Consider the following 25,773-nt stretch of genomic DNA (forward strand, 5'->3'; position numbering starts at 1 on the left):
TACAATAAAAGGCCTATTGACTAGCACTTTGTCTATTATAGTATAAAGGTTAGGAACCACAAGATGTAGAGGCTTAACTATGTCATTTATTGTTCTTAAGTCCGGGAGCAAATTCCGTCTACCACTGGGTTGTTTTACAACTCGGAAGTCTGCATGCAAGACAGAGGTGAAGTATGTGGAGTTATACAAAACCCATTTCAGAGACTATTTCTCAGAAATTCTAACTTAATATCTCCAATGATATAATACCAGAAATATAACAAGCTGTTCTTAGATTGCATAGGGATGCAATTTAATATCTAATATAATCTAGTATATTAATACCTTTACTAGTAATATATTCTTAGTTTAGAGTTTAAGAGACTAATTATAATACAGATTCACAACCAAAATTGAAGCCACACCTAAATATTTACTGTTTGGATCTTTATTAAAATGACTGTGAAACCACTTTTTTAAAAAAAATACTGTTTATCTATATGTACTACTATAAGGAGACTTCCATTATATAGTAACAGTTGGGCAAAAAGAAATATGAAGAAAATGTAATAAGATTTTTATTTTTTTACCTAAAATCACACACTTGCCTTTTCTGTATCCTTGAACAATGACATTGGTATCTGTTCTTTTGATAGGATTTTTACAGTTTTGAGTCTTCCTATATGTGAACAGGGAGTACTTTTCTATTTAACTAGGTCTCATTACTTCTTATAGTACTATTTTTAGTTTTTCTTATACAGGTCTTTTTGTATCACTAATTATTCATCTCATACTTGGCTATTTAAATGATACTGCTTTTCTTATTTCCTTTTCAGTATTTTCCTTCTTGCCTTCAAGAGATCCAACTGGTTTTTGTATGTTGAACTTACATCCTGCTATCCTGCTGAATTATTTTACTCGTTCTGAAGAATTTTTTTTGGTTGAATCTTTAGAGTTTTCTTTGTATTCTAATCATCTGCATTGTAGAAGTAGTTTTATTCCTCTTTGGGGTGGGGGGGAGAGAGAGAGAGAATATGAATATGGGGCAGGTTGGGGTTTTTTTGTTTGCTTTGGTTTCTTTTGTCATACTGCTTTAGCTAGCACTTCCAATATGATCTTGAATAGATGTGATGATTATGGGCATCCATAGCTGATTCCGGTTCATAAGGGAAATTCCTTTAGTCTTTCTCTATTGAGAATGATGATGCTTTTTGATTTTGCGTATATATTTTTAATTATGTTGAGGAAATTCCCCTCTATTCCCATTTTGTTGAGTGTTTTAATCAGGAAGGCATGTGATATTTTGTCAAAAGCCTTTTCTGCAATCAACTGATATGATCATGTGGTTTTCCTTTGTTTTATTAATGTGATAGATTACATTTATTGTTTTTCTTATGTTGAGCAATCTTTACATGCCTATTATGAATCCCACTTGATTATGATAAATTACATTTTTCTTATATTCTATTGGATTCTATTGACTAGAATTTTGTTACAGATTTTCTTGGTTTGTGAGATACATTGGTCTATAGTTGTCCTTTTTTGCCTGGTTTTGGTAGTAAAGTTATGCTTGCTTCAGAGAATGATTGTGGGTGTGTTCCCTCCCCCTCCTATATTTTGAAATAATTTTAGTAGAATTGGTGACATTTCTTCTCTAAATGTTTGATAGAATCCACAGGTGACAACATCTGGGCATGAGCTTTTTATTGTTGGGTTGTTTTTTTTAAGACCTGATCAATTTCTTCTTTTGTGAGGAGTGTATTCAGGTTTTCTTTTATAGTCTGTGCCAGTTTGGGTAGGGTGTGGATTTCTAAGAATTTGTCCATATCCTCTAGATTTTAACATTTGTTTGAGTATATTGTTGTTGTTAAGTGCCTTTGAGTTGCAGGCTACTCATAGCGACCCTATGAAGGAGAGTCCTCGACACTTGGATGCCTTTCATCCTCTCTCCAGGTTCAAAGGGTTTCCAGAGGCAAGCTCTTATGGAAGTGGATGCCATTCCTCCTCCCATGTTTGTGTACAGCTTTTCCTAACAGTCTGTTATTCTTTTCATTTCAGTTAATACTGGCAGAGCCATGGTATTGCCCCTTTTATTTCTTATTCGAGTTAATTATGTCTTGTCTTTCTTTGTTAAGTTTGCCAGTGATTTGTCAGTTTTATTTGGAAAGGAAAGAAACCCTAAATAAGCAAATCTCTTTTGAAAACTAAAAACAGGATAAAGAGACATCACACTCACTGATCTCAAAAACTACTACACAGCTATAGTCCTCAGATGATATGATATTGGTACAAGATAGGCACATAGACAAATGGAACAGAACCTAGCAGTCAGCACATCTACCTCCATTCAACTAATATTCAATGAGGAAGCAAGTCCATAAAATGAAGAAATGATAACTTTTTAAACAAATAGTTCTGTCAGAACTACACATCTAAAACTGAAACAGAACTCATATCTCACCCTATAAACAACTGAGAATGGATCAGAAACTTAATGGTAAAACCAAGAACCATCAAGATCATCAGAGAAAAAAATACCTCTATTCTACAGCATGAATAAGTTTATAAATATCAAAGCTGCAAAACCAGGAGATGGTAAAATTGATAAATGGTAAAATTGATAAATTTCTATTATATGGCAAAGAGACAGAGGAACACAATATCTCCAACTTACTCTGAAATGACTCAGAGAAAACAGTGTATGTGTATATGGAAATCATTGGCTGAATCTGGAGAAAGAATAGAACATAGTTCCTTTACTATTCCTTAAACTTTAATGAACACATAAAATTGTGTAAAAATTAAAAGGAACTGGAGTTGATAGTTGTTGTTGTTATGTGCCGTTGAGTCGCCTGCGACTCAAAGCGATCCTATGTACAACAGCCCTAAACTCCACTCTGTCCTGTGCCAATCGCCCTGTCTCTGACACTCCCATCCCAGTTATTCCAATCACTGAATCAATCTACCTCATAGAGGGCCTTCCTCTCCTGCCCTGTCCCTCCACCCTCCCAAGCATGATGTCCCTCTCCAAGGACCGGTCTCTCCTCACAACATGTCCAAAGTAAGTTAGACGGAGCCTCAGAATCCTTGCCTCCAAGGAGCCACCCGGTTTAACCCTCTCCAGGACAAATCTGTTTGTTTTCCTAGCAGTCCATGGTATTCTCAGTACTCTTCTCCAGCACCACAGCTCAAAGGCATCAATTCTCCTTCTATCCTCCTTGGTCATTGTCCAACTCTCTGATGCATAACAAGTGATTGCGAAGACCATGGCCTGTATCAGACGCACCTTTGTCTCCAAAGAGACACCATTGCTCTTCAGTACTTGGGAGAGGTCCCTAACAGCAGACTTTCCCATGGCAATGTGCCTTTTAATTTCCTGGCTGCTGGTGCCAAGACTGTTGACTATGGAGCCAAGCAAACTAAAGCTATGAACAATCTCAATCTCTTCACCATCCATCCTGATGCTGCCAATTGGTCCAGTGGTGAGAATTTTTGTCTTCTTGACATTGAGCCTCAATCCATATTGTAGGCTGCAGTCCTTAACACTCTGCAGCAGGTGCTTCAGGTCCTCTTCAGTTTCAGCAAGCAGGGTTGTGTCATCCGCATAACGCAGATTGTTGATAAATCGTCCACCAATCTTGACCCCAGTTCTTATGCGCATCAAATGACTTTTCCAATCCCACACAGTGGGATAAAAAGTATTTGGCAGTAGCATTTCAGACAAAGGATTTGTGACAGAAATTTAATGACAGTGCTTCAAGAAGAAAAAAAAACTGATAGTCCAATTACAAATGAGCAGAAGAAATGAAATGACTTTTCACCAAGGAGAATATTTGGGTGGTCAATGAACACATGAGAAAATGTTTAAAATCTCTAGTGGTCGATCAGACAGATGCAAATCAAACAACAACAACGACGAGAGACTATCTCATCCCAATAGTAGTAGCAAAATTTAACAGGACAGCAAACGATAAATGTTGATGAGAATGTGGAGAGATTGGAACGCTCATGCACTGCTGGTAACACTATAAAATGGCACAGCCACTAGGAAATACAGTTTGATATTTCTTAAAAAAAATTTAAACATAGACATCATATTTTGCCTACTTGTTCAAATACTGGCAATATTTTTCAAGGAAATCAGAGCTGAAACGTGAACAAATATTTGTGGCCTGGTGGCAAGGAGCTGCCAACTCAGAAGCATTTGGTTTGACTCCACCTGTTGCTTTGTTAGAGAAGAATAGAAAGTCTCCTACTGGGTGATGTACTGCTCTGAAAACCTGATGAAGGGTCAGCGATGAGTTGGTTCTGACTCATTGGTACGTAACAACAACAACATGTTTATTACCACATTAGTCACACTAGCAAAAAGATAGAAACAATCCAAATGCCTATCCACAAATGAGTGGATAGAGAAATTGTGGTACTATGCAACATTAAAAAGCAAGAATTTGTAAAATACTCCACAACATGAGTCTAGAGCACATTATCTTGATTGAAGTAACTCTTATCACAAAAGGACAAATACTGTGTAATACCACTACTGTAAAAGTAAGAGGATTATTGAGGAGGGGAGCACGAAGAGCAGAAATAGACGATGGACACGAAAAAATCCAGGGAAGGGAGGATCAAGCTGGGAAGAATTGGCAAATTAACAGTATGGGTATTATAATTAGCAGCTTGTAACAAGACATCTTTTTTTAAAAAAAAATTTTATTTTTGCTTTATTATTTTTTGTGTGTGTACTCTCAAATCGGATCTGACTGGTACAGGAGCATATTGCCCCTCCTTCTCCAGCAGAGCATCTGGTGGATCTGAACCAGGCTTAACAAGACATTTATAACAGTTCAGATGGACAAAGTAAAGGGGAAAAGGAGGTTTGGAAGAGAAGAGGGGTATAAAATTACTACAGTAGTGGAGATTAGTGCTGAGTGAGAGGGGTGAAGGAATAGTCAAGGTGTGCAGTGAGGATGTGAGCAGAAGTGGTGATGAAAGACACTGATCAATTTTAATTAACATTATAAAAAAAGTATATAAATGATTGAATGAAAACCAATTTTTTTTCAAAAATGAAAGACTTAAGTAGGTACAGAGTCAAATCTCAGTCTGCTACTTAACTAATTTTGTGAGGTTGGAAATGTTAATTAACTTCATGACTTCAGTGTTTTTTCAGGGTCATACAACCCAAAAGAAAAATTACACATTTTGTTTGTGTTTGGGTCTGTGTATGTGTGTGAGTACATTGTTGTTATGTGCCATCGAGTCGACTATGGCTCATAGTGGACCTATATCTTCCCCCCTTCTGCACCATCCTCATCATTTCTGGCGTGCTTGGCTCTATTCTCATAGTCACTGTGTCGATCTATCTTGTTGAGAGTCTTCCTTTCTCTGACAGTCCACCCTTCCCAGCATGATGTCTTTTTCCAAGGACTGCCTCCCAATACACCCCACTGCCACAATAACATGCCCAATGTATGTGAGACAAATTAAAACAAGGAAGAATGGTGCAACTTTCATGTATGTAAATGATAGTAAAAATCCATAAGAATACTTACACTAAAACCTTGAGAGTGGTTATCTCTGAGAAATAGGATTATAAAAATTTTAATTTTTACTTATTTTCTAATTTAAGCTCTTGAATTTTATAAAATATATAGCAAATATTTATAATAAAAAATTCTCATGTTTGTAGAAAGTTAATGAAATCCTTATGAGAAGAATAAAATATAGTAAATGTGTCCTAAGAAAAGCTATGGCTACAAAGATGGCACCGAAAGTGAAGAAGGAAACTGCTGCCTCTCCTAAAACTGTAGCCAAAGCAAAGGCATTAAAGGCCAAGAAGGCAGTCCTGAAGGGCGTCCACAGCCGAAAAAAAAGAAGATCCGCACATCACCCACCTGCCGGCGGCCTAAGACGCTGAGACTCCAAAGGGAGCCCAAATACCCCTAGAAGACCACCCCCAGGAGAAACAAGCTTGACCACTATGCCATCATCAGTTTCCCCTGACCAATGAGTCAGCCATGAACAAGATAGAAGATAACTACACACTTGTGTTCATTGTGGATGTCAAGGCCAACAATCACCAAACTAAACAAGCTGTAAAGAAGCTCTATGACACTGATGTGGCTAAGGTCAACACTTTGATTAGGCCTGATGGAGAGAAGAAGGCCTATGTTCGACTTGCTCCTGACTAGGATGCTTTGGATGTTGCCAACAAAATTGGGATCATCTAAACTGAGTCCAGCTGGCTAATTCTAAACAGAAATTTTTCTCACAAAAAAAAAAAAAGCCATGGATCTTTCTGGGTTTTCTTAACTGCTTTCCTGTGCTAGCGAATGAAGGAGTAAGATTAGCAGATCAAGGTCTCTGAAACCGTTAAAGTGAGATAATTTCCCAATTATCTTTATATACATAAAAATAGATCATGTGCTTCATTGCAGCATATTATATGGAGGTCTTTCTCATTTATAAATGGGCTCAGATGTCCTATTCCTATTTTAATGAATTATTTACTGCTAACTTGAGATTTATTAGTCCTTATGTTCTTATTACAACAAGGCACTTGTGGGGATTTAACATGACATTCTGAACATTTTTTTACAAAAGAGATTCAAGTCAAAGAGGCCAAACATCTGTGTTGATGTTTTAAGAAAGAAACGTTAATGAAATGAACTAATTTTTAGATAGTGATTCAAAATATTAGTGATTTTTGCTTTTCGTGACCTAGAAGTTATTCTTTCATTCTTGTCCTCAAGGGAAAATGAAATAGAACATTAGTACAGCCAAGGGGCTATTTTGTTTTATCAGGTTATTTCAGTGCCAGGATAATTTCTTAAAGCAGTGGTTTACAAAGGTTATAGATTATTCTTACATATTATCTCATTTCAAAGACATTTAATGTGTTAAGTACTAAGATAACGAAAATATATTTTTAAAAATAGCACTAATGATTTCATTTTAGTAAATAGAGGACTAAAATCTTTTCTGTCAAAGCTTTAGACAAGATATTTAACCACTAAAATTGTCTTTTTAAATTAATTTTTAAGTTTAAAAACACAGTAAAAGTTTGTTTAACCATCATTTTGATAGACCAAATGCTATGAGACACTTTCTCACTAGCTAATTAAGGGAGAAAGTGGGGGAAGGAAACCTAAACAGCAATAAAAACTCATAATTTTTGATACATTGATTTCTCCCAAGAAAACAAACAGTTTCTAGTATGCTGCTTTGCCCTCTCCTTGAGAAAAGAACAGGGTAGAGGAGACCAGACCTGAGTAGTTAGCAACTGGAAAATCCAGATTTGAGATCACTCTTAAAACCTTGACCCCAGGTAAATTATGGCTAATATTGAGAAGAATGGGAATCTAAGACTACTTAACTGTATTCATGTACAACCTAGCCCTAGACCACGAGGCTGTTGTGGGAACACAGCAAGGCAACACTACATGGTGTAAAACTAAGAAAGGAGTGCATCAGGGTTCTCACCTCTCCTATACCTTTTAAAGCGGTGTGCTGACAAGCTTTTTCAAGAATCTGGAATCTAAGAACAAGACTGTGTCAAGATCGAAGGATGACTGACTCATCAATAATCTGCATTATGCAGATGACCCAACCTTTCTTGCTGAAAGTGAGGAGGACTTGAAATGCGTGTTGCTGAAGATCAAAGAGCATACCCTTCATTCAGCATGGATTGCATCTCAGTGTCAAGAAAACAAAAATTCTTACCACTGGACTGATAGACAACATCAAGATAGATGGAGAAAGGGAGCTCTGGTGGCCTAGTAGCAAGAAGCTGTGTTGCAATCCTGAAGGCAGGTGGTTCTAATCCACCAGATGTTCCAGTGGAGGAGAGGCAATCTCCTCCTGTGCCAGTCAGATCCAACCCAATAGTACACAACAAGAAAAAAAGAAAAAGGTTGAAGTTATCAGCAATTGGTACCAGCTGTCAGAAAATCAGGAGACATGTTGCACTGGGAATAAATGCAGTCAGGGAACTCTCCAAATTATTGAGGAGCAATGATGTCAGTTTGAAGACTAAGGTGTGTCTGATTCAGGCCATGGCCTTTCCAGTCACTTGCTATACATTGAATAAGGATAACAGAAGAAGAGTTGTCTTTGGGTTGTGGTTGGAGGATAGTAATGAATATCCCATGGACTGCCAAAAGAACAGAACAGCCAGAGTGGTGTTTGGAGGCAAAAATGACAAAGCTTCATCTCACATACTTTGGGCATGTTGTTAAGTATTAAGAGAGGCTGTTCTTTGAAGAAGGAAGTTCTGGTGACTTAGTGGTGTAGAATTATGCTGTCATTTCAGAGGTACATGGTTCTAATCCACTAGCAACTCCACAAGGAAAAGTTGGGAAATCTCCTGTGCAATTTGATGTTGTTGTTGATTGCCTTTGAGTAGAGAACAACTCTTAGTGACCCTATGAACAAAAGGCCTGAAGCCTTTCTATAACTATCGACATTTATCAAAGTTCATAGAGTTTCCAGAGGCAGTTCACTGCCTCTGAAAACCTGCTGGAGGGTCAGCTCTTGGTTGTTCTGACTTAATGTGACAAAATAACCATGTTCCTTAAAGAGGGACATCATGCTTGGAAAGGCGGAGGGTCAGCAAAAGAGAGGAAGATTTAACCAGATGGATTGTCAGAAATGGACTTGAGTATGTCAGAAATAATAGGATTGGCACAGAATAGGATAGGGTTCATCTCTGTTGTTCATAGGGCCACTGTCAGTCATACATGATTCTAGGGTACAGCTGATAAGTGGACTTGCTCTGTGTAGTATGTTTTCTGATTTTTCTGATTGCTGGCATTTGTTGACAATTTTAGTCTTTTCTCCATCTAGCATGATGTTGTTGCTTATTGGTATAGGGATAAGGATTTTTGTCTTCTTGATACTGAGTGGGAAAGATCTGTATTTGTTTCCGTTCTCAAGAAAGGTGATCCAACAGAATGTGGATATTATCAAACAATTTCACTAATATCATATATAGCCAAAGTCTTGCTGAAGTTCATTTTAAAATGGCTAGAACAGAACATTAATAAATAGCAACCAGAAGTTCAAATGGAATTTAGAAGCGGCCCTTGCACCAAAGACACCATTGCTGATATCAGATGGATCCTGGCTGAAAGAAGAGAATATCAGAAAAATGTCTCTTTGCGTTTTATTGACTATGCAAAGGCATTTGACTGTGAGGATCATAACAAACTGGCTAACATTGAGAAGAACAAGAATACCAGAATACTTAATTATGGTCTTATAAAACCTCTACCTAGGCCAAGAAGCTGTTGTCCAAACGGAGCAAGGGAACACTGCATGGTTTATAATTAGAAAGGTGTGCATCAGAGTCACATCCTTTCTCTAATCCTATTGACTCTACACTGAACAAATTGTTAGAGAAGCTGGACTCCATGATGAAGAATGTAGGTAGCATCAGGATCAGAGGAAGATTTGTCAACAGCCTGCTTGATATATATAACACAGCCTTGCTCACTGAAAGTGAAGAGGACTTGAAACACTTGCTGTAGAAGATGAAAGATTATAATCTTTGATCTAGATTGCATTGCAACATCAAAAAGATAAAATATCCTCACCCTGGACAGATAATAAACATCATGACAGATGGAGAAAAGATTGAAATTGCCAGTGATTTCGTCTTACTGTTGTGAAAAATACCTTTTATAACCTCCAAAAATCCACTGGCAAGTCAGCTACAAGTCAATTCAGACTCAATGACAATGCCTTTTACTGAGTGAGAAATTTTTTCTGGGGTCTTTCTTGATCCAAGCTGTGGTGTTTTTAATCACTTCATATGCATGTGAAAGTTGCACAGTGAATAAGGAAGACTGATGGGCAGTTGGTGTCTTGGAATTGTGGTTTTGGTAAAGAATATTGAGTATCTATGGATGGCCAAAAGATCTACCTAATCTGTCATGGCAGAAGTGCATTAAAAAAGTGTCTTCCAGAGGAAAAGATGGTGAGACTTTGTGTCATACTTTGAACATATTGTCAGAAGGGGCTGGTCCCTGGAAAAGGACATCATACTTGGAAAAGTGGAGCCTAAGCCAAGGAGAAGGCATTCAATGAAATGAATTCACATAGTGATGGCAATAGTAAATTTAGTAAGTACCGCAGATATGATGAAGGTGGTGTATGATCAAGCAGTGTTTTATTCATTTGTACACAGTGTTGTTGTGACTCAGAACCTATTCATATGGATTATTTCTATAATTTCCATGTGTCTTTTAAAAAAAAATTTGTATTTGAATGAACATTTACCAAAAAAAATGGTTTTTCATTCACTTATTTATGCACATTTTCTTTCCTTCATTCAACTCCCCCATTCAATCTGTAATATAGGCCCTCTTCTAGATTGTCAGTTGCCATGCACATAATGTCTTATCATTCATTCATTACAGATTGCCCTTCCCTTCACCTGTTCCAATACAGTATTCATTGTCTGCCTGTTCCCTGCTCTTGTCATATGTTGTAACCTTTTGAACACCTAGAACACAATTTAAGGAAAAAAATCTCTAAAACTTTAAAATTTATTTATTATTATGAATTGATTTAAATTTACAAAGCCAATTGATTTTTCCATCAACCATTTTAATGTGTTTTGTTTTATGATGTTAATTAATATGCATACAGTGTAATTGCACCCTTCCCACTTCTGCCTTGTGATTCTCCTTTCCATAAATCCTTCTATACTTTCCTTCCTCATAAGCTTATCTCTGGGCAAATGCTCTCATTTTGCCCTTTATATGGTTGCTTACTCTATGAAGTAAGTGCCTCCCTGGTATTATTGTTCAACTCTTATGGCCTTGTCATCTGTTACCACTGATCTGTTGGGCCTGTCTGTTGTTTGATTGAAAGTAGAGCCAATATGTGAGTTAACTTTGTTCCAGGTTTGAAATGTTATTAAAGGCTTTAATCTCTGGAGTTCCACCAGTCTCTGTCAGATCAGTTAGTCTGGCCATTTTTACATTTTATTTTGGTTCCACTATTCTGTCTGATCCCTTTTAGAGCGAGTACCTCAGCACTTATAGTTGGACACCAACCAGTTCTTCTAGTCAGGGTTGTTGTGGAAGTTGGAGTTCTCATTGCTTATTAGTCATTTGGACTAATTTTCTTCTGTACATCTTTCTTCTTGCTTCTTTGTTCCATACAGGCAGAGAGCAGAAATTGTACCTTAAATATCTGCTTGCAGGCTTTTAAGACCCTAGTTGACACTCACCAAAATAGAGTGTAGAACACTGTGAATTATATTAAGCCACTTAACCTGTATGTTCCCCAAAACTGGGAGTTCTGAGGCCCTGGGAAAAGCAGCTCATTTTCTTAGGGTGATCAGTTATGATTAAGAAGTTCACTCTCATTGGCTCTGCTACTTTATTTTTTTCCTTCAGTAGTGCTTTGTTTTTTCAGGATTTTTTTTCTCTTCCATAAAAGTTGGTAATTAGAATGATTCTGGGATGGAGATCAAGATTTTATTATATATGTAGCTCACTGCCAGTACTATGGACATTTTTAAAGTGCTAAGTAATTTTTCAGTGAACATATATTAATGATACAGTCTTTCATTTGAGTAGGTCTCTTTGGGGTTTCTTGTAATAGTCATTTGTCATTTTCTTTGTACAAGTCTTTTGTATCCCTGGTTAGATTTATTCTAACCAGAATAATGATTGAGACTATCTTATTATGGCTATAACCAGAATTGCTGAATTCTTAGCAGTTTCGTCATTTGGATGGCTATTATAAAATAGTGTTTTCCACATTTTCTTTTCAAAATCTCCTTTCTTTCTGTATACAATCTAATTGGTTTTTGTATGTTGATCTTATATCTTGGCTTTTGCTGAATCTTTCATTAGTTGTTGTTAGGTGCTGTCAAGACATAGTGATCCTGTGAATAACCAGTTTGAACCCTGTCCTATCCTGTACCAACTCCATCATCTCTAACATACTCAAGATCATTTTAGCAGTCACTATGTCAACCTATAAGGTTGAGAGGCTTCCTCGTTTTTGCCAAAACTCCACCTTTCCAAGTGTACTTCTTTCCATGTAAGAGTCTCTCCTAGCAACATGCCCAAATATTATGTGATGAAGCTTTGTCAGTTTTACCTCCAAAGAGCATTCTGACCATACTTTCTCCAGCATATATCTGTTTGTTCTTTAGGCAGCCCAAAAGAACTCTTGGGATGTTCAGTACTCTTCACAAATACCGTACCATCAATTCCTCTTCCACTACTTTTCTTTTTTTTTAAATTGATTTTTTAATGAAAGTTTATAAGGAACTTGTATTTCCATTCATTCATTGTTACACATTTTCCTCCCTGCCCCACCTCCCCAAAGTTTCCTTTATAAAAAGAAAAAGAGTTCTTTCGTTGTTATATAGGTTCCCCCGCAGCCACTCCACTATGTAGCTCTTATTCTGGACTCTTGTCATGTCAATGACATAGAAATTATAGTATTTGAAAGTATGGAATTAAGCAAAGTATTATATTTCATTTTACCTGTTTTACTTTTTTAATGTTACTACTAAAAATTTTAATTCTGTATATGGCTTGCATATTATATATATAATTTCTCTAGAATCCCATTCTTAAACCTTAGCCAAAGAAATTAATCCTCTTTCTCTTTACCTCCATTTTCTTTTCCTTGGACCCTACTTACAGAATACTTTTTCTGAGGGTATGAGGTAGGAGGCAGCAGTTGAGAGCATCAAAAACTTAACAGAAATTTAGCATTAGCAAAGATTGCTTCTGAATAATGAAAATAAAAGAAGATTCAAAATAAGTGAGTGAGCCTTCTAATCTATAACCTTATGTCTGTCTGACACTTCATACTCGAGTGACATCCACTTCTCATGACTCTCACTGCAAAGTTTAGCTGAACTTTAAGTAGGTGTTTGAATCCAGTAATTAGAGAAACACTCTTTAGAAAGTGAGGGAAATCAATTCGATACAAACATGTGACCTGTAACGTGGCACATTCCAAAAGATCACTTCTGAATACCTCCTCCAGCTATTATATGCCAGGAGAACCTTGGCTAAAAGATGGGAGAAATCTCTACAGCCTGTTTAGACTCAAGAAAATGTGTCCCTTGTTATAGTGTTTCGTCTTTTAAGGTTATTTGCTCAAAAAACTTTTGACAGATTGAAATTTTACAACCATAGCGAACAGAAGCCATTGTGTTCCTGTGCTTTAAGAGTTAAATTTTGAGTGAAAATATTTTCACATTTATGTAAGCTCTCCATTGTGAAATTCACCTCTGGTTTTATCTGTTTTGGTTTTTCTAATTGTTGTTTTTTTAATTATTATTCTTAATACTGTTATGCTTTTGCACTTTAAAGAACACTGCATTTTCTATTAATAATGTACCAAAAAGATGTTCAGCCAAGGTTTTGGCCACTACTGTGCCTCTTAGGAGACATAACTCGCAAAAGATGAAGTAATGTCATTCTAGGACACTCTTTCCAAATGTGGCCTATTAGGAGTACATATTGAGCCTAACATTGTGTTCTGCAGACTTTGTATGACTAGATTCTGGAATCCACCTTTGTTGCCAAAGTATTTGTACAGGATATTTTCCTAGATGGCCACAAAAAAGATCATTCTCTTTCTTGATGCTACTTCAATAATTGAGCCAGTCTTGTTGATTGCCTTCGAGTCGAGCATGACTCATAACAACCCTATAAACAAAAGGCCTGAAGCCCCTGTACAACTATCAGCATTTATCAAAGTACATAGAGTTTGTGGAGTCATGTTATTTAGGATGAATCCCACTCCTGCTTCCAAAATTTAAGTTATAAGTGGAAAAAATTAAAATAATTAAGCAATGAAGAAATAAAATATACGTCATTAAAGACATTGATTCTAGATAAGGAAGGTTTTTTAGACAAGGAAATGAAGTCATTTGCTCAAGATTGAACACCAAATAGTGACATGCTATACCTGTTCAACTACTGAGTAAATTCTAACTCAGCAACTCAACTCATTGCCTATGGATCAAAACAGACTCACAGCTGGCCTTGCAGTGGATTTCCAAGGCTGTGGGCCATCTTTCTTCTGCAGTACCATTGGTGAATTTGAACCACCAGAAAGGCCTGGCTTTTGGTTCGCAGTACAACTCCCCACAGACTGACCCACAGAGTTCCCTCATAGGAACCATATAGGACAGAGCAGGACTGCCCATGGGGTTTTAAAGACTATATCTTTATGGAAGCAAATTACTGTTTCTTCATCTCAGGTGGCTGGGTTCAGACCAAGCTGCTGGACACTTCTTTGCCACCAGATTTCCTTAGTGACATATTTCCAAACCCAAATTCCTGTCAGATTGATTCAGACTCACAGCCACCCTGCATTGGTTTCCAAGATGGTAAATTTTATAGGAAGAGATTGTTCATGAATACAAACTTAGTGATCTCTAGTCCTTTGCTTTTTCTTAATAATAATAATATTAAATAATATACACTGCTTTGGAAACTCTATGAACAGTGCTCAGGTCTTTTTGTTCATAGGGTCGCTATGAGTCGTCTACGACTCGATGGCACCTAACAACAATAACAACAACAACAACAACATAGAGCTACCAAGCCCAACATGGGTGATTTTAATCTGCAGCCCTCAGGCCTGGTTTGAATTGTTTTTTTGTGAAACATTCTTCTAAGTGGTGTAGCACTGGTCTGTGCATTGCCATCCAGAGGTAACTCGTGGTTGCTATGATGCTAAACACTGTGACACTGATGTGCTAAATGTGATAATGGTTACCCATGGTGGACAGTGTTTGCTGGAGTTTCCCAAGTAAAGCAAGCCTTGAAGCAGGAGTGACATCCACTTCTGAAATGGCTTGCCTTTGGAAACTCTATGAACAGTGCTCAGGTCTTTTCATTCATAGGTTGCTATGAGTCGTCTACGACACAACAACACCTAACAACACAACAGCAAATAATATACATGGTCTTTAAATAACAGTAGTGTTTGGTTTATAATCATAATAATTGTTTAATGTCTATATTTAAGACATGGCAACAAGCATCATATGCAAAATAATAGCCATTAAGTAATGGTATATAAGAGAAGAACAGCAAAGATATGAAAGAAATGAAGGCGCTGCTGACCAGGCCCCCTCAACTTCTCCAGTCTCCTTGCAGGAAATTGCCACCAAAAACATCATCCGTTTCCATTCCTGGTGCTAATCTTGGAGCAGAAGAAGGAGCTCTCTAACATCACTCATCGTATCATTGATCTAGACAAAGGCATCCTGGATGGAAATAAGTCCACTAGAAGTATTACCAGGTGTTTGCAGTCCATTGAAACCCAGAACACCGAGGAGAACGAGTGCTTCTGTCACCAGCTCTTGCTAAGTACCAACTACCACGTGAACCCCTACATCAGGGGTGTCATCTTCTTCCTTGATACCCTCTAATAGAAGCAGATGATGTGTGATCCTTTCCCCAGGTCATCAAATCTAAGGGTGGTATTATGGGCTGGATAGGCTGGCTGAGCACTCTGTCCGGTACAAGAAGGATGGAACTGACTTTGCCAATTGGCACTGTGCGCTAAAGATTGGGGAACACACCCCTTCAGCCCTTCCCATCATGGAAAATACCAAAGTGCTGACCCGTAATGCCAGCATCTTCCTGCAGAATGCATCATGACCATTATGGAGCCTGAGATTTTCCCTGGTGGGTGACTATGATCTGAAATACTGTCAGTATGTAACTGAGAAAGTGCTGTCTGCTGTCTGCAAGGCTCTGCGTGACCACCACATGTATCTGGAAGACACTTGGAGGAAGCCCAATACGGTAACCCTGAGCCCTGCCTACATACAGAAATTTTCTCATAAGGAGATTGCCATGGCAACTGTTAAAGCACTGCGCTGCACAGTACCCTCCCTCTTGCCTGCAGCTGCTAAGATTACCTACCTGTCTAGAGGCCGGAGTGAGAAAGAGACATCCATCAACCTCAGCAGCATCAACAAGTGCCTCCTGCTGAAGCCAGGGGCCCTGATCTCCTATGGCTGAGCCCTGCAGACCTCTGCCCTGAAGGCCTGGTGTGGGAAGGAGGAGAACATGAAGATTGCCCAGGAGGAGGAGGATATCAAGTGAACCTTGACCTGCAGCCTTACCTGCCAAGTCAGGTACATCCCAAACAGTCAGTCTGGGACAGCAACCAGTGAGTCCCTCTTTGTCTCTAATCATACATACTAAGTGAAGTTCTTTTAAGGCCCATACCATCCTCAACACTCCAGGTCCCAGTACCCTGCTAGACTTAACACTTGAGGAAAAGACCTCATCTGGGGCTCCAGGTTGTTCTTTCCTATCACTCTGGCTGCCCTTGTGATATTAGTTTGTGCTGTTGTCTCTATGCTAACTCCAACATGTTTTTCCAAACTACTGCCATTAAACAATGATTGTCTTGGGGTGTGGGGGTGGGGGTGGGGGATAGGTAAGAAAGAAATAAAACAAGTTCAAATAACCTTATTCCTCTCCAGTCTTAGTTATTTTTCAAAACTATTTTGTGATTGCTATGGTGGAATCATTGCCTTTTATTTAGTCCCACAGCACCTTCCCACCAGCCCTCCACTGTAGTATATTGAAAATATGTATTTGCTAGTTAAAGACCACTAGCTGGCCAGCCCTTTGAAGACAGATTAACTCCTATGGTAGGGACCAAATCGAAGTTCTCACTTTGTAGGCACCATATTTATTGATGGAAGCAATGTGGAAATCAAATGTACTTGAAGTGGACACTGTCAAACTGTACACCTATCAAAGTTGAATAAAGTCTGTATACAGTAGGTCACCCACTGTGCAGTGTAGCTAGGGGACTGGAGAAAGTTTACCAAGCCCATATTGTTCATTTAATGTACCAGTTAACTCTGAACTAACTCATAGCTGACTCTCCAGTAAATTTTCGGAGGCTATAAATCACACAAGAGGAGATTACCCATCTTTTCTCCCATGTAGCAGCTAATGCATTATAACTGCCTGCATTTGAGTGGGCAGAGCAATTTCTTAATACTGGACCACAAGAAGAGATGTATATAATAAAATGTAATCTCACTTTGACATAGTTCTGTAACTCATAATTAATACAAAATACACTAATACAAACAACAAGTTAATGAAAAGGACAGTTCCTGCGTGTTTTCCAGCCTTATCTTGTTCATGTTCCCTCCAGTAATAACCTGTTACATAATGATTTCCTGTACTTGGAATGCTCTACCCAAATCCCTTTATCTACTATCTCCTGTTCATCTTTCTGTACTTTGCTTAGATAAAAATCTGGGCCCTTGGCACATATTCTAATCCACTAGCAACTTTCTCATGAACTTCTTTATTTTTTTTTTCGTGTCTAGCACTCCCATTTGGTTTTGGTCACTATTGTATGGCTAGTACCCAGCATAGTACGTGGCATAAAGCTGATCTCAGTACAATTTGATAGGTGGGGGTGAGAGAAATGGGAAGGAACTGGTGTGAAAAACATTATATTTAAACTTTGTAAATAAACTAGTATAAATTTTTAAAAAGGGAAGAAAACGAATGAATAGTTTGGTGAATTCAGTTTACATTTATTTATTCATATTGAGCATAACTGGTAACATGCAAAAGCCACTGTAGTATATTCATTTAATATGGGACTACAGTTTCATATCCAATAGTCGTAAGGGGGTTTATTTGATACTTTGTATGTAAAAGAGGAAATTGTAAACATAAACTTATTTCCGTTTATTTCAACAATATTGTAAGTTACAATTTTAACCATGTGCTGATACTTAGAAACAAGGTATGGATCAGTCTCTTGTTTGGAAGGTGGTGGTGGAGGTTGTTAAGTGCTATGGTGTATGACTTAGAGTGAGCCAGTGCTGTCTGTACTGACCTACCATTCAAAACAATAGATCTGAACTCTGACCTATCTTGTGCCATTTTTATCATCCTCAAAACATTTGAGTCTATAGCTGTAGTCACAGTATCAGTTTATCTAGTTGAGAATCTTCTTCTCCTTCACTGACCCCCTCCTTTTCCAAGCATGATGTTTCTTTTGAATCTCTCCTAACCACATGTCTAAAATATATGAGACAAAGCTTCACCATCTTTGCCTTGAAGAAATACTCAAGTTTCACTTTCTTCAAGACGTATCTGTTCTTTTGGAAGTCCTTGTTATATTCAGTATTCTTCAACACCACGACTCATATGCATCAGTTCTTCTCCTGTCATCCTGACTCATTGTCCAGCTCTCAGATGCATATAAAGTAATTGGAAAGACTACTGCTTGAATCAAGCCCACCTTAGTTTTTAAATTGACACCATTGTAGTTCAGGACTTTAAAGAGATCCTTGATTTCAGACTTTACCAACACAATATGTCTCCTGATCTTCTGATTTCTGGTACCAATGGTGTTGACTATGGATCCAAGCAAGATGAAATCGCTGACAATTTCAATCTTTTCTCCTTCTGTCATTATGTTGCCTCTTTGTCCAGTGGTAATGATTTGTCTTATCTTAATGTTGAGATGTAATCCATACTGAAGGCTGCAGTCCTTGATCCTGTGCAGCAAGCATTTCAGGTCCCTCTAACTTTCAGCAAGCAAGGTTATGTCATCTGCATAATACAGGTTTTGGATGACCCTTCCTTCAATCCCGAGGCCACACTCTAGTTCATAAAGTCCAGCTTCTCAAATTATTTGCTCAGCATACAGATTGATTTGGTACTTATGCACACCTTTCCCAGCAGCTCTCTGGCCAGTTGACTAAAAGAAATCCATCTTTGTTCCCATTCCAAAAAAAAGTTGATCCAACAGAATGTAAAAATTATCAGACAGTATAATTAATATCACATGCAAGCAAAATATTGTTGAAGACCATTCAAAAATTATTAGAACAGTGCATTGACAGAGAACTACTAGAAGTTCAAACTGGGTTTAAAAGCAACCATGACACCAGGGATATTATTGCTGATGTCTAGTGGATCTTGACAGAAAGCAGAGACTGTGTTTATTGACTGTCCAAAGGCATTTGACTGTATGAATTATAACAAACTGTGGTTGACCTTGAAAATAATGAGAATGTCTTGATATGTAATCTTTCTTATATGAAATCTGTAGACTGCAAAATTTGGTAGAATTTTCAATTTCTTTGGCTTTTTTGGTTGAATTAATAATAATTGTTGGCTGTGGTGCAAAAGTTGGAAACAAGAAGGACTGGTAGTTGGAAAATATGGTCTTGGTAACAAAAATGAGACTGGAGACTGAATGATTGCGTTTTGTATTATCAGTAATTTGTTGCAAATACTATTTTAAAATAAATAAGTAATAACTATATACATAGACTTTGCAGGGATCAGATTGATTACTGTGGAAAGAGACATTGTGAAACTCAAAGTGAGTAGTCAAAACCAGGTCTAAGGATTGACTGTGGAATGGACTATCAACTACTCATATACAAATTCAAATTGAAGTTGAAGAAAATTAGAACAAGTCCACAAGAACCAAAATATGACCTTGAGTGTGTCACACCTGAATTTAAAAACTACCTTTAGATTTGATCCATTGACCACTAGTAACTGAAGATCAGATGAGTTGTGAGATGACATCAAGGACATCAGTGAAAAAAAGCAAAAGGTCATTTAAAATACAGGGAAGATGGAAAAGGTCAAAAGGAGTGTCAGAAGACTATGAAAGTTGGTAGGATTGGAAAAAAAGCCAAAACAGAAAGAATGCTAAGGTAACAGAGCTGAACAAAAGATTTTGAAAGTCAGCTTAAGACAAAGGAAAGAATTATAATTAAATGTACAAGGAACTGGAGTTAGAAAACCAAACAGCAAGAACACAGTATTTCTCAAGCTGAAAGAACTGAAGCACAGATTCAAGCCTCAAATTGTAACAGTGAAGGATTCTATGAGCAGAATTTTAAGTGATGCAGGAAGCATCAAAAAAAGATGGAAGGAATGCACAGTCACTGTTTTCAGGAAGTAGTATATGGTAAAAAAATGAAGAAGTCCCAGCTGCACAGAAGGCATTGGCACAAAAATTAAACCCATAGAATTGCTAGAATATGATGAGATGTTTCAGGAAGTAGAAGCAACCCATGGATGTGCTCACCAACCTCTGCCAACAAATACAGAAGACAGCTATCTGATCAGCTGACTGGAAGAGACATGTACTTGTTCCCATTCCAAGAAGAGTACTCCAACACAATGTGGAAATTATCAAACACTATAATGTGCAAGTAAAATCTTGTTTAAGATTATTCAAAACCAGATCGAACAACATGGATAGAGAACTTCTAGAAATTAAAGCTGAATTCCAAAGACACTGTTCCATGAGAGATATCATTGCTGATGTCAGATGGATCCTAGCTGAAAGGAGAAAAATAACAGAAAGATGCTTACTTGTGATTTATTGATTATGGAAAGGCATTTGATTAAGTGGATCATAACAAATTATGGCTAGCATTGAGAAGAATGAGAATTCCAGAACGTTTCTTTGTGCTTATGCAAAACCTGTACACAGTCCAAAAAGCAACTGTCTGAACAGAACAAGGGAATAGAGCATGGTTTAAAATCAGGAAAGAGTTATGTCCAAGATGTGTCATTTTTACATACCTATTCAATCCGTATACTGAACAAATCACAGGAGAAGCTAGACTATATAAAGAAGAATATAGCAGCAAGGTTGAATGAAGACTCATCAACAACCTGCATTATACAGATGACACAACCTAATTTACAGAAAATAAGGAAGCCTTGAAGTACTTACGGCAGAAGATTAGAGATCACGGCCTCCGTATGGGTTACATCTCAACATGAAGGAAACAAGAATCCTTATCACTGGACCAATAGGTGGCACCATAATAATTTGAGAAAGACGAAAATTGTTAATTATTTCATTCTAGTTAGATCCACAGTCAACACTCATGGTAGCAGCCTGTAAGAAATAAAAAAAAAAAAACAACATTTTGCCTTGGGGAAATCTTACTGTCAAGCACCTCTCTAACTTGGTAAAGATAAAATTTAAAGACTTACAATCCCCCCTGATCCAAACCTTGATATCTTCAGTTGCTTCCTATGCATCTGATAGTTGCACAGTGAATGAATAGAAAAGACCAGGGAAGAATTGAGGCCTTTGGATGGTGGTGTTCATGCTGCATATTTAGTCAACCAGTGACTGCCAAAAGGACAAACCACTTTGTATTGGAGGAAGTGCAGAGTGCTCCTCAGAGGCAAGGGTAGTGAAACTTTATCTCATTTACTTTGGCATATTTCCAGAGGACCCAGTCCTTGGAGAGAGTCCTCAGGCTAGGAAAGGTAGAGAATGTGAGTTATTTAGGCAATTCTTTGACATTAACAGGGAGCTGTATTGGCCTAGTGGTAAGGAGTTGGGCAGGAAAAAAGATGGCAGGTCAATCTTCTCTCATATGACTTGCAACCTCTGAAAACCCACTGGAGTTTCGGTTATTCTGACACAATGGTACATAACACAACATTAATAACAAATCAAACTGCCATTAATGTAATACCAAATTGAAGGGGCAAATATCACTATCATTGAGTTGATTCCCATTTGTACCAACTCAGTAAAATAGAATAAAACAGCCCTGTAGAGTTTCTTAGGCTATAAATCTTTATGGAAGCATATATGCACAATTTTCTCCTCCAGAGCTCTGAGTGGGTTCAAACTGCTGGGTGCTTTATCCACTGCACCACCAGGGCTTCTTATCCATCTGTTGATGGTATTGTTAGGTGCCATAGAGTTGATTCAAACTCATAGATATCCTATTTGCAATAGAACAAAACCCACCCATTCTGTTACAAACCTCACAGTCACTGTTCCATTTGAGCTCATGAACAGAGCCATTCGTGCAGTTCTTCTCATTGAAGACCTTCCTCTTTTTCCACTGACTCTTTACATAATTCCTTTTTTGGTTTTAGTTGTTTTTTTATTTTCTTTTTTTTTTTTAACAGTCCCTTCCCCTACCCCTTCCCCTACCCGACCACTTTTCTATGCAACGCTTATTCTGGACTTTTGTCATGCCAATAATATCTAATCACGTGTTCCTCTTATATAGTTATATTCCTCATATGTTTCAATGCCATGTACATTATTTATCCCCCTATATCAGGCCTGTTCTATAACAGTGGCATTATACAGTATTTGTCTTTTTGTGACTGAGATATTTCACTTAGCATAATGTCCATGATCACCCATTTTATATAATATTTCATGAATTCTTTGTTTTTCAGAGTGCTTAATATTCTATTGTGTGAATATACAAGAGCTTCTCTACCCATTCGTTTGTTGATGGGCGCTTAGGTTGTTTCCAACTCTTTGCTATTGTGAACAAAGCAGTAATCAACATGAGTGTGCATTTATCTGCTTGGGTGGCAGTTATGGTTTCTTTAGGGTGTATTCCCAGTAGTGGAATTGCTGGGTCAAATGATATTTCTATTTGCAACTTTTTGAGAAAGTGCCATACTGCCTTCCGCAGTGGTTGCACCATTTTACACTACTACCAGCAGTGAATAAGGGTTTCATCTCTCCAAAACCTCACCAACATTTGTTGTTTGCTGCTCTTTTAAATTTTGCTATTGTCACTGGGGTGAGATGATATCTCATAGTTGTTTTGATTTGCATCTCTCAGAGCGAGGCATTTTGAACATTTCTTTATGTGTGTATTTGTTGACCATCTATATGTCTTCTTTGGAGAAGTGTCTGTTCATATCCTGTGCCCATTTTGCAGTTGGGTTGTTTACCTTTCTCTTGTTGTGGTGCCCAAGTATTATATAAATTCTAGCTATAAGTCCCTTATCAGACATGCCATTACCAAATATTTTTTCCCAGTCTGTGGCTTCCCTTTTTACCCTGTTGAAGTAGTTTTTGGACGTGCATAGGGATTTGATTCTTATAAGGTCCCATTCATCTATTTTATCCTCACCTGGTTGTAGGTTTTTTACCTAATTCTTTGGGGACTTCAGGGGTTGATCCCTTCTGATCCTACGTCCAAAGTACATAGGACAGAGTTTCCCCATCCATATGTCTTAAGAAACATTCTGGTTTCAAAAATTCATTCAAAAATAATGTATTCATTCTCCTGAAAGTTTAAAGTAGAGGAAACATTCTTCACCATCCTCATAACGCAAAAGACTTGTTGTTGCCTAACTTTCAAATGTTATGAGGCAATTTACAAGATCATGACTTGGTTGTCACATTGTAGTCCTCAAAATGACATCTTTGAATACTTTAAAGAGACTGTTTGCTAAACATTTGAAAAATGCAGTATGTCATTTTATTTCCTGACTACTGCTTTCATGTCAGTGTTGTTAATACTGTTGAGTCTGAACTACCTTGTAGCAGATTTTTAGAGACTGTACGTGGCGTGAGAGAAGATTTTTCCATCTCTCTCTTATGGAGCAGTTCATGGATTCGATCCACCTACCTTTGGATTGGACACAAGTGAATTAAAATCCTTGACAGCTTCCATGTTTTTCTGTGTTTATTATGATAGTGTTTATTTGGTCTGTTTTGAGGAATTTTGTTTTTTATGTTGAGGCAAACTCCATACGGATCACTGTAGTCTTTTGTCAGTAAGTACATCAAGTCCTGTTCACTTTCAGCAAGACGTTTTGTATCATCTGCATGTCACAGACCCTCCTCCCGTCCACATGCCACATTCTGCATATAGTACAGCTTCAACTTTTCCAATTATTTACCCATTAAGTATTGTGAAACTGTACCGCCTTCTTGATTTCAGATTATGCGATATCTCTGTCTGCGCTCAAATGATTGCTTCTTAGTGTATGTACAAGTGCCACTTGAGCCCGATCAAGTGATCTGAAATTCTCCTTCTGCATTATATCCATTATTTGTTGATGATCTACAAAGTCAGAGGCCTTTGCATAGGCAATAAAGCGTAATTAAGTATTTTTCTATCTTGCTTTCACCTGCATCTGCCTTGACTTTCTGGTAATCCCCTCTCAATTGAACCAATTTTTTATTATCTTCAAGATTTTCCTTGGTTATTAATGCCTTTTTTCTTAATTTCTGTATTCTTTGACCACTTTCTTTGGAATGTGTTCTTTTGACTCAGTTGTTCTGTTAGCTGTCTTCCATATTTCTTGGTATAGACAAGTGAACACTTCCAGCATTTTATCTGTTTAAGTCTCTTAGTTGGTATTCTGTCAATTCTTGGAGCCTTGGTTTTTTGTGTGTCTTAGTAGTTAAAGAATTTGGCTGCTATTGAGAAGGAGCCTGCAGCTTATATATAAATATAAAAAAAAGTGAATTTAAAAAATGTTATGTGATGGGGGAGGGGCTGGTGATGACCCTGCCCATTTTCTGAAAGACCTACCCTGTGACCAGTTGTTATCCGCTCAGTACCAATGGTCTTTGGCTTGGTTCTTCTAAGTGCTTGATGATTTGTTCCTGAGTCAGGCCCTAATCAATAATTTTGAGGTTCTCCATTACCTCTTTGACATATGCACTAGACTTGATTCCTACCTGTTCTTACATTCTTTTACAAATTTTAACTATTTTTGTGTAATTATTTGTGGTTTTTAGAGTAATCATTTATTTGGTAAACTTTATTGAGTGTCTATTGCATTATTATACATTTCAGAGAGCTTGTGGCTTGCTAGGAAAGTGTACAATAAAAGTAATTTTAATACAAAGTAAAAGAGACTTGAGAGAATTAAAAATATGACATTGAGATTGAAAATTAAAATTACAAAGGTAAAGTGTACATATTAAGGAGTAGGAGAGAGGACACTTCAAGTGGAGGGAACAGTCAGAAAAGGCAGAGTTAGAAAATTATTACTTCCATCTAGTATCCCTCCTGTCTAAAATATAAATTCTAGAGAGAATGAACTTTTGTTTGTTCACTGTCATGTATCTAGTAGAAGCTTAATCTTTACCAAATGATGAAGTCCCACACACTGACTTTTCACACTGTTGTCAGCGTGATCTTTCTCATGAGCAAATGTTATCTAGTCATACCTCAAACTAATAGCTCTCTTGTCATCTTCAGGCTAAATTCCCAAGAAAATGTTAATGTGTAGATGCCTTTAAAATGTATTAATATGAATTGAAAAGCCAGAAATTGACTCAGCTATCTATCATCAGCTGATACTTGACAAGGAAATAAAACCTATCAAATGGGGAAATGACAACCTCTTCAACAAATGGTGCTGGCTAAACCAGACTGCATCCTGCAGAAAGCATAAACAGAAACCACATCTCACACCATACCCCAAAATCCACTCAAGGTGGATCAGAAACTTGGGACTACAGCTTAAAACCATAAACTTAGTCAGAGACAAACTGGGATCAAGCTTAAACAGCCTAGTCTGTGGTATAACTAGACTACCAATTACAACCAGAAATGCTCAGTCTTGAGAGGATAAAGTTGATGTATGGGACCGTCCAAAGATTAAATTTCTGTGCACATCAAAAACATTTTCCAGCAGCGTAAAAAGAAAACCTACTGATTTGGGGGGTGGGATGGGGATCAATTGGCAATACCATTTACAGGGACCTTGTTATCAACAGTTTACAGAATCCTACAGGGCCTCCCAAAGAAAAAGACTCATTACATAGTTACTGAGTCATTGTATAGATAGGAATTGGCAGATATAGAAGAATTAAAGGAAATAATATTTGAGGAAGAGCCTGTGGTGATGAAGGAAGAAGTTGAAGCTGTTTTGAAGGAAATAGCAAGAAAATAAGGCCCCAGGAATAGATGGTATACCAATTAACATATTTCAGCTAACAGATGCTGCCCTGGATGTGCTCACCAAG

The 25,773-nt window shown here is 37.6% G+C and overlaps 1 protein-coding gene and 1 pseudogene across 1 annotated transcript in view; both read left to right on the top strand.

Annotated features, from left to right (window-relative positions):
• The window catches only part of SBF2 (SET binding factor 2), a 510,367-nt gene that overhangs the window by 302,540 nt on the left and 182,054 nt on the right, over positions 1-25,773 (top strand). The window lies entirely within an intron of this gene.
• Positions 14,197-16,190, top strand: LOC102861295 (annotated as a pseudogene).

This window comes from Elephantulus edwardii, unplaced genomic scaffold, assembly GCF_000299155.1.
Source record: "Elephantulus edwardii isolate Elephantulus edwardi_28Jun2011 unplaced genomic scaffold, EleEdw1.0 scaffold00044, whole genome shotgun sequence".
Classification (NCBI taxonomy): Eukaryota; Metazoa; Chordata; class Mammalia; order Macroscelidea; family Macroscelididae; genus Elephantulus; species Elephantulus edwardii.